The sequence below is a fragment of the Papio anubis genome, chromosome 2, assembly GCF_008728515.1.
Source record: "Papio anubis isolate 15944 chromosome 2, Panubis1.0, whole genome shotgun sequence".
Classification (NCBI taxonomy): domain Eukaryota; kingdom Metazoa; phylum Chordata; class Mammalia; order Primates; family Cercopithecidae; genus Papio; species Papio anubis.
The window spans coordinates 128,400,400-128,409,792 of record NC_044977.1 but is presented as its reverse complement, the minus strand read 5'-3'; the positions used below and the strand labels follow the sequence as shown (position 1 = coordinate 128,409,792).

The 9,393-nt window shown below is 40.5% G+C and overlaps 1 pseudogene; it reads left to right on the top strand.

Moving 5' to 3' along the window:
* Positions 1-2,801: 2,801 nt before the first annotated feature.
* On the top strand, positions 2,802-5,170 carry LOC116273669 (annotated as a pseudogene).
* The last annotated feature ends 4,223 nt before the right edge of the window (positions 5,171-9,393 follow it).

Here is a 9,393-nt window from a genome sequence, read left to right as displayed (position 1 = left end):
GGAAGACTATAGGGCCCAAGGAAATATCTTTCGATCAAAATGAAAAAGAAGCTTTCTAAGAAAATTTTTGTGATTCAGAATTATCTCACAGAAAGTTACAAGCAGATTTCCCTCAAGAAATCTTTCGCTAACACTGTTCTTGTGGAATTTTCAAAGTGATATTTGGAAGCTCATGGAGCACTATGGTGAAAAGGGAAGTATCCTCAGATAAAAACTGGAAAGAAGCTTTCTGAGAAATTGCTTTGTGTTCTGTGAATTCATCTCAAGGAGTTACAGATTTCCCCTCCAGAAGACGTTCGCTAAGACTGTTCTTGTGGAATTTTCAAAGGGATACTTGGAAGCCCATAGAGGCCTATGGTGAAAAAGAATATATCCTCAGATGAAACCTGGAAAGAAGCTTTCTGAGAAACTGCTTTGTGATGTGTGACTTCCACTCACTGAGTTACAGCTGTTTCGTGGAGCTGTTTACTAGTCTTATTTCTGTGGAATCTGAGAACTGATATTTCGGATCCCCTGGAAGACTATAGGGCCAAAGGAAATATCCTCCGATGAAAAGGAGAAAGAAGCCTTCTGAGAAACTTCTTTGTGATCTGCGAATTCATCTCACAGAGTTACAGCTTTCAACTCAAGAAGCCTTTCGCTAAGATTGTTCTTGTGGAATTGGCAAAGTGATACTTGAAAGCCCATGGAGGGCTATGGAGAAAAGGGAAATATCCTCAGATAAAAACTGGAAAGAAGCATTCAGAGAAACTGCTTTGTGTTCTGTGAATTCATCTCAAAGAGTTACAGCTTTCCCCTCTGGAAGCCATTCTCAGAGACTGTTCTTGGGGAATTTGCAAAGGGATATTTCGAAGCCGAAAGAGGCCTATGGCAAAAATGAAAATATCCTCAGATCAAAACTGGAAAGAAGCTTTCTGAGAAACTGCTATGTGATGTGTGACTTCCACTCACTGAGTTACAGCTGTATATCATGGAGATGTTTGCTAGCCTTATTTCTGTGGAATCTAAGAACTGATATTTCGGATCCCTTTGAAGACTATAGGGCTAAAGAAAATATCCTCCAATCAAAATGAGAAAGACTCTTTCTGAGAAACTTCTTTATGTTCTGTGAATTCATCTCCCAGAGTTACAGCTTTCCCCTCAAGAACCCTTTCGCTAAGACTGTTCTTTTGGAATTTGCAAAGTGATATTTTGAAGCCCATGGAGGGCCATGGTAAAAAGGGATATATCCTCAGATAAAAACTGGAAAGAAGCTTTCTGAGAAACTGCTTTGTGTTCTGTGAATTCATCTCACAGAGTTACAGCTTTCCCCTCCAGAAGCCGTTCTCTAAGGCTGTTCTTGTGGAATTTGCAAAGGGATATTTGGAAGACCATAGAGGCCGATGTTGAAAAAGAAAATATACTCAGATGAAAACTGGAAAGAAGATTTCTGAGAAAGTGCACTGTGATGTGTGACTTCCACTCACTGAGTTACAGCTGCATTTCGTGGAACTGTTTGCTAGCCTTATTTCTGTCGAATCTGAGATCTGATATTTCGGATCCCTTTGAAGACTATAGGGCCAAAGGAAATATCCTCCGTTCAAAATGACAAAGAAGCTTTCAGAGAAACTTCTTTGTGATCTGTGAGTTCATCTCCAGAGTTACAGATTTCCCCTCCAGAAGACTTTCGCTCAGACTGTTATTATGGAATTAGCAAAGTGATATTTGGAAGCTCATGGAGGGCTATGGTGAAAAGAGAAGTATCCTCAGATAAAAACTGGAAAGAAGCTTTCTGCGAAACTGCTTTGTTTTCTGTGAATTCAGCTCAGAGATTTACAGCTTTCCCCTGTAGAAGCCGTTCGCTGAGACTGTTCTTGTGGAAGTTGCCAAGGGATTTTGGAAGCCCTTACAGGCCTAAGGTGAAAAAAAAAATCCTCAGATGGAAACTGGAATGAAGATTTCTGAGAAACTGCTTTGTGATGTGTGACTTCCAATCACTGAGTTATAGCTGTATTTCGTGGAACTGTTTGCTAGCCTTATTTCTGTGGAATCTAAGAACTGATATTTCGGATCCCTTTGAAGACTATAGGGCTAAAGGAAATATCCTCCAATCAAAATGAGAAAGAAGCTTTCTGAGAAACTTCTTTGTGTTCTGTGAATTCATCTTCCAGAGTTACAGCTTTCCCCTCAAGAAGCCTTTCGCTCAGACTGTTCTTGTGGAATTTGCAAAGTGATATTTGGAACCCCATGGAGGGCTATGGTGAAAAGGAAATATCATCAGATAAAAACTGGAAAGAAGCTTTCTGAGAAAATGCTTTGGGTTCTGTGATTTCATCTCAAAGAGTTACAGCTTTCCCCTACAGAAGACGATCGCTAAGACTGTTCTGGTGGAATTTGCAAAGGGATATTTGCAAGCCCATAGAGGCCTATGTTAAAAAAGAAAATATCCTCAGAGAAAAACTGGAAAGAAGCTTTCTGAGAAACTGCTTTGGGATGTGTGAATTCCACTCACATAGTTACAGCTGTATTTCATGGAGCTGTTTGCTAGCCTTATTTCTGTGGAATCTGAGAACTGGTATTTCGGATTAATTGGAAGACTATAGGGCCAAAGGAAATATCCTCCGATCAAAATGAGAAAGAAGCTTTCTGAGAAACTTATTTGTGATCTGTGAATTCTTCTCACAGAATTACAGCTTTCCCCACAAGTAGCCTTTAACTAAGACTGTTCTTGTGGAATTTGCAATGTTGTATTTGGTAGGCAATGCAGTGCTATGGTAAAAAGTTATATATCCTCAGATAAAAACTGGAAAGAAGCTTTCTGAGAAACTGCTTCGTGTTCTCTGAATTCATCTCACAGAGTTACAGCTTTCCCCTCAAGAAGCCTTTCACTAAGACTGTTCTCGTGGAATTTGCAAAGTGATATTTGGAAGCCCATGGAGGGCTATGGTAAAAAGACTTATATCCTCAGACAAAAACTGGAAAGAAGCTTTCTGAGAAACTGCTCTGTGTTCTGTGAATTCATCTCACAGAGTTACAGCTTTCCCCTCCAGAAGCCGTTCTCTAAGGCTGTTCTTGTGGAATTTGCAAAGGGATATTTGGTAGCCCATAGAGGCCCATGTTGAAAAAGAAAATATACTCAGATGAAAACTGGAAGGAAGATTTCTGAGAAACTGCACTGTGATGTGTGACTTCCACTAACTGAGTTACAGCTGCATTTCGTGGAACTGTTTGCTAGCCTCATTTCTGTGGAATCTAAGAACTGATATTTCGGATCCCTCTGAAGACTATAGGGCCAAAGAAAATATCCTCCGGTCAAAATGACAAAGAAGCTTTCAGAGAAACTTCTTTGTGATCTGTGAATTCATCTCACACAGTTACAGCTTTCCCTCAAGAAGCCTTTCGCTAAGACTGTTCTTGTGGAATTTGCAAAGTGGTGTTTGGAAGCCCATGGAGGTCTATGGTGAAAAAGGAAATATCCTCAGATAAAAACTGGAAAGAAGCTTTCTGAGAAACTGCTCTGTGTTCTGTGAATTCAGCTCACAGATTTACCACTTTCCCCTCCAGAAGCCGCTCGCAGCGTCTATTCTTGTGGAATTTGCAAAGGGATATTTGGAAGGCCATAGAGGCCTCTGGAGAAAAAGAAAATATCCTCAGATAAAATGTGGAAAGAAGCTTTCTGAGAAACTGCTTTGTGATGTGTGACTTCCACTCACTGAGTTACAGCTGTATTTCGTGGACCTGTTTGTTAGCCTTATTTTTGTGGAATCTGAGAACTGATATTTCAGATCCCTTTGAAGACTGTAGGGCCAACGGAAATATCCTCCGGTCAAAATGACAAAGAAGCTTTCAGAGAAACTTCTTTGTGATCTGTGAATTCATCTCACACAGTTACAGCTTTCCCCTCAAGAAGCCTTTCACTAAGACTGTTCTTGTGGAATATGCAAAGTGATATTTGGAAGCTCAAGGAGGGCTGTGTTGAAAAGGGACGTATCCTCAGATAAAAACTTGAAAGAAGCTTTCGAAGAAACTGTTTTGTGTTCTGTGAATTCAGGTCACAGAGTTACAGCTTTCCCTTCCAGAAGCCGTTCGCAGAGACTGTTCATGTGGATTTTGCAAAGGGATATTTGGAAGCCCGTAGAGGCCTATGGTAAAAAAGAAAACATCGCCAGATGAAAACTGCAAAGAAGCTTTCTGAGAAATTGCTTTGGTATGTGTGACCTCCACTCACTGAGTTACAGCTGTATTTCGTGGAGCTGTTTGCTTCCTTTCTTTCTGTGGAATCTAAGAACAGATATTTCATATCCATATGAAGACCATAGGGCTAAAGGAAATATCCTCCGATCAAAATGAGAAAGAAGGTTTCTATGAAACTTCTTTGTGTTCTGGGAATTCATCTCACACAGTTACAGCTTTCCCCTCAAGAAGCCTTTCGCTAAGACTGTTCTTGTGGAATTTTAAAAGTGTTATTTGGAAGCCCATGGAGGGCTATGGTGAAAAGGTAAATATCCGCAGATAAAAACTGGAAAGAAGCTTTCTGAGAACATGCTTTGTGTTCTGTGAATTCATCTGAAAGTGTTACAGCTTTCCCCTACAGAAGACGGTCGCTAAGACTGTTCTTGTGGAAATTGCAAAGGGATATTTGGAAGCCCATAGAGGCCTATGGAGAAAAGGAAAATATCCTCAGATGAAAACTGGAAAGAAGCTTTCTGAGAAACTGCTTTTTGATGTGTGACTTCCACTCACTGTGTTACAGCTGTATTTCATGGAGCTGTTTGCCTGCCTTATATCTGTGGAATCTGAGAACTCATATTTCGGATCCCTTTAAAGACTATAAGGCAAAAGGAAATATCCTCCGATCAAAATGACAAAGAAGCTTTCAGAGAAACTTCTTTGTGATCTGTGAATTCACCTCCCGGAGTTACAACTTTCCTCTCAAGAAGCCTTTCGCTAAGACTGTTCTTGTGGAATTTGCAAAGTGATATTTGGAAGCCCATGGAGGGCTATGGTAAAAAGGGAAATATCCTCAGATAAAAACAGGAAAGAAGCTTTCAGAGAAACTGCTTTGTGTTCTGTGAATTCATCTCACAGAGTTACAGCTGTCCCCTCCAGAAGCCGTTCGATAAAGCTGTTCTTATGGAATTTGCAAAGGGATATTTGGAAGCCCATAGAGGGCTATGGTGAAAAAGAAAATATCCTCAGATGAAAACTGGAAAGAAGCTTTCTGAGAAAATGCTTTGTGATGTGTGACTTCCACTTACTGAGTTACAGCTGTATTTCGTGGAGCTGTTTGCTAGCCTTATTTCTCTGGAATCTGAGAACTGATATTTCAGATGCCTTTGAAGACTATAGGGCCAAAGAAAATATCCTCCGATCAAAATGAGAAAGAACCTTTCTGAGAAACTTCTTTGTGATCTGTGAGTTCATCTCTCAGAGTTACTGTTTTCCCTCTCAAGAAGTCTTTCGCTCAGACTGTTCTTGTGGAATTTGAAAAGTGATATTAGGAAGCTCATGGAGGGCTACGTTGAAAAGGGAAGTATCCTTACATAAAAACTGTAAAGAAGCTTTCTGAGAAACTGCTTTGTTTTCTGTGAACACAGCTCACAGACTTACAGGTTTCCCTTCCAGAAGCCGTTCGCAGAGACTGTCCTTGTGGAATTTGCAAAGGGATATTTGGAAGCCCTTAGAGGCCTATGTTTAAAAATAAAATATCCTCAGATGAAAACTAGAAAGAAGCTTTCTGAGAAACTGCTTTGTGATGTGTGACTTCCACTCACGGAGTTACAGCTGTATTTCGTGGAGCTTTGCTAGATTATTTCTCTGGAATCTAAGAACTGATATTTCGTATCTCTTTGAAGACTATTGTGCTAATGGAAATATCCTCCAATCAAAATGAGAAAGAAGCTTTCTGAGAAACTTCTTTGTGTTCTGTGAATTCATCTCCGAGAGTTACAGCTTTCCCCTCAAGAACTCTTTCGCTCAGACTGTTCTTGTGGAATTTGCAAAGTGATATTTGGAAGCACCTGGAGGGCTGCTGGTGAAAAGGGAAATATCCTCAGATAAAACTGGAAAGAGCTTTCTGAGAAACTGCTTAGTGTTCTGGTAATTCATCTCGAGATACAGCTTTCCCCACCAGAGAGGCGTTAGCTAAAGGCTGTTCTTGTGGAATTTGCAAGGTATATTTGGAATCCATAGAGGCCTATGGTGAAAAGAAAATATCCTCAGATGAAAGTGGAAAGGAAACAAGGAAACTGCTTTTGTGATGGGTGACTTCCACTCACTGAGTTACAGCTGTATTTCGTGGAGCTGTTTGGTAGCTATATTTCTGAGGAATCCTGAGAAGTGATATTTCAGATCCCTTGGAAGACTATAGGGCCAAAGGTATCCTCCGATCAAATGACAAAGCTTTCTGAGAGAAACTTCTTTGTGATCTGTAATTCTTCTCACAGAGTTACAGATTTCCCCCTCAAGAAACCTTTCAGCTAAGATTGTTTTTGTAGGAATTAGCAAAGTGATATTTACAGGAAACTGCTGAGGGCCTATGGTAAAAGGAAATATCCTCAGATAAAAACTGGAAAAAACTTTCTGAGAAACTGCTTTGTGTTCTAATGAATAACATCTTTTCATCTCAAAGTTACAGCTTTCCCCACCAGAAGGCGTTAAGCTAAGACTGTTCTTGTGGAATTTGCAAAAGGGATATGTAGGAAATACATAGGCTGTGAGTGAATAGGAAATATCTTCAGAAAAACTGGAAAGAAGCTCCCTGAGAAACTGCATTGTGTTCTGTGAATTCAGCTGACAGAGTTACAGCTTTTTTTCCCCTCGGAAGCGTTCTGAGAGAGATTTTGTTCTTATGGAACTTACGAGGACATTAGGAGCCATAGGGCCTATGGTGAAAAAGAAAATATCCTCAGATGAAAACTTGAAAGCTCTCTGAGAGCTGCTTTGTGATGTGTGACTTCCACCTACTGAGTTACCCAGCTGTATTTCTAAATACTGGAGCTGTTTGCTAGCCTTATTTCTGTATGGAATCTGGCAAATGATATTTAGGATCTCTTTAGAGACTATAGGGCCAAAGAAATATCCTCCAGTAAAAATGACAAAGAAACTTTTAGGAAACTTCTTTTTGATCTAATGAAATCATCTCCCAAGGTTACGCTTTCCCCTCAGGCTTCGCTAAGACTGTTCTTAGGAATTTGCAAAGAAGTGGTATTTGGAAGACCCATGGAGGCCCCAGACAAAGGCTCTCAGATAAAACTGGAAAGACTTTCTGAGAAACTGCTTTTATGTTCTGTAGAATCAGCTCACAGAGTTACATCTTTCCTTCCAGAAGCGATCGTTAAGACTGTACTTGTTAGATTTGCGAGGATGTTGACCATGAGGCCAAAGGTGAAAAAGAAAATATCCTCAGGCCGAGAAGAAAACTGGAAGAAGGCGTTCTGGCAGAAACTGCTTTGCGGTGTGTGACTTCCACTCCGCACGGGTTCTGGCTCTATTTCATCGAGGCTGTTTATACTATTACTATCGAAAGAGATCTGAGAAGGGATATTTCTGATCCCTTTGAAGACTGTTGGACCAAAGGAAATATCCTCTGATCACAATGATAAAGAAGCTTTCTGAGAAACTTCTTTGTGACCTGTAAATTCATCTCACAGAGTTATAGCGTTGCCCTCAAGAAGCCTTTCGCTAAGACCCTTCTTGGGGAATTTGAAAAGTGATATTTGGAAGCCCATGGAGGGCTAAGGTGAAAAGGAAAATATCCTCAGATAAAAACGGGAAAGAAGCTTTCTGAGAAACTGCTTTGGGTTCTGTGAATACATCTCAAAGAGTTACAGCTTTCCCAACCAGAAGACGTTCGCTAAGACTGTTCTTGTGGAATTTGCAAAGGGATATTTGGAAGCCCATAGAGGCCTACGGTGAAAAGGAAATATCCTCAGATGAAAACTGGAAAGAAGCTTTCTGAGAAACTGCTTTGTGATATGTGACTTCCACTCACTGAGTTACAGCTATATTTCATGGAGCTGTTTGCTAGCCTTATTTCTGTGGAATCTGAGAACTGATATTTCGGATCCCTTGGAAGACTATAGGGCCCAAGGAAATATCCTCCAATCAAAACGAAAAAGAATCTTTCTGAGAAACTTCTTTGTGATCTGTGAATTCATCTCACAGAGTTACAGCTTTCGCCTTAAGAAGCCGTTTGCTAAGCCTGTTTTTGTGGAATTTGCAAAGTGATATTTGGAATCCCATGGAGGGCTACGGTGAAAAAGGAATTATCCTCTGATGAAAACTGAAAAGAAGCTTTTTGAGAAACTGCTTTGTGATGTGTGACTTCCACTCACACAGTTAAGCTCTATTTCGTGGATCTGTTTGCTCGCCTTATTAATGTGGAACCTGAGAACTGATATTTCGGATCCCTCTGAAGTGTAGAGGGCCAAAGGAAATATCCTCTGCTAAAAGGAGAAATATGCTTTCTGAGAAACTTCTTTGAGTTCTCTGTAATCGCCAGAGGTTACAGCTCTCCCCCTCAAAGCCTTTAATAGACTATTTCTTGTGGAATTTGCAAGTGATGTTTGGAAGCCTTGGGGAGGGCTATGGTGAAGAATGAAATATCCTCAGATGAGAGCTGGAAGAAGGTTTCTACCGAGAAACTGCTTGGTATTCTATTGAATTCATCTCACAGAGTTACAGCTTTCCCCTCAAGAAGCCCGTTCACTAAGCCTGTTCCTACATGGGATTTGCAGGAAGTATTAGGGAAGCCCAAAGAGGGGCTATGGTGAAAGAAAATATCTCAGAAAACTGGAAAGAGATTTCACGAAACTGCGGTGTTCTGTTTTCATCTGAGTTACAGCTTTCCGGCTCAAGCCCGTCGCTAAACCTGTTATTATGGAATTTTTTTGGTGAAGTATTTGGGGAAACCACTGAGAGACCTGATTGAAATTATTCCCAGAGGAAAACTGGAAAGAAGCTTTCTGAGAAACTTCACTTTTAGTGATGTAGCGAGCTTCCCTCCACAGAGTTACAGCTATATTTAAGTAAGATCTATTTTAATAGATCTTATTACTGTGAAACCCTGAGAACTGATATTTGGATCCATTAGGGCCTTTATAGGGCCGAAGGAAATATCCTTAGATAAAAGTAGAAGGAGTTTTCTGAGAAACTTCTTGATGTAGAAATCATAGCAAAGTTACACCTCCCCCTCAAGAAGCCGCTCAATAAGACTGTTCTTGTGGAATTTGCAAAGTGATATTTGGGAAGCCCATGCGAGGCTGCATGTTGAAAAGAGGAAACATCCTCAGATGAAAACTGGAAAGAAGCTTTCCTACGAGAATCTGCCCAGGTGTACTGTTAATTCATCTCACAGAGTAACAGTTTCCCCCCTCAAAGAAGCGTTCACTAGAGTCTATTCTTATGCGATTT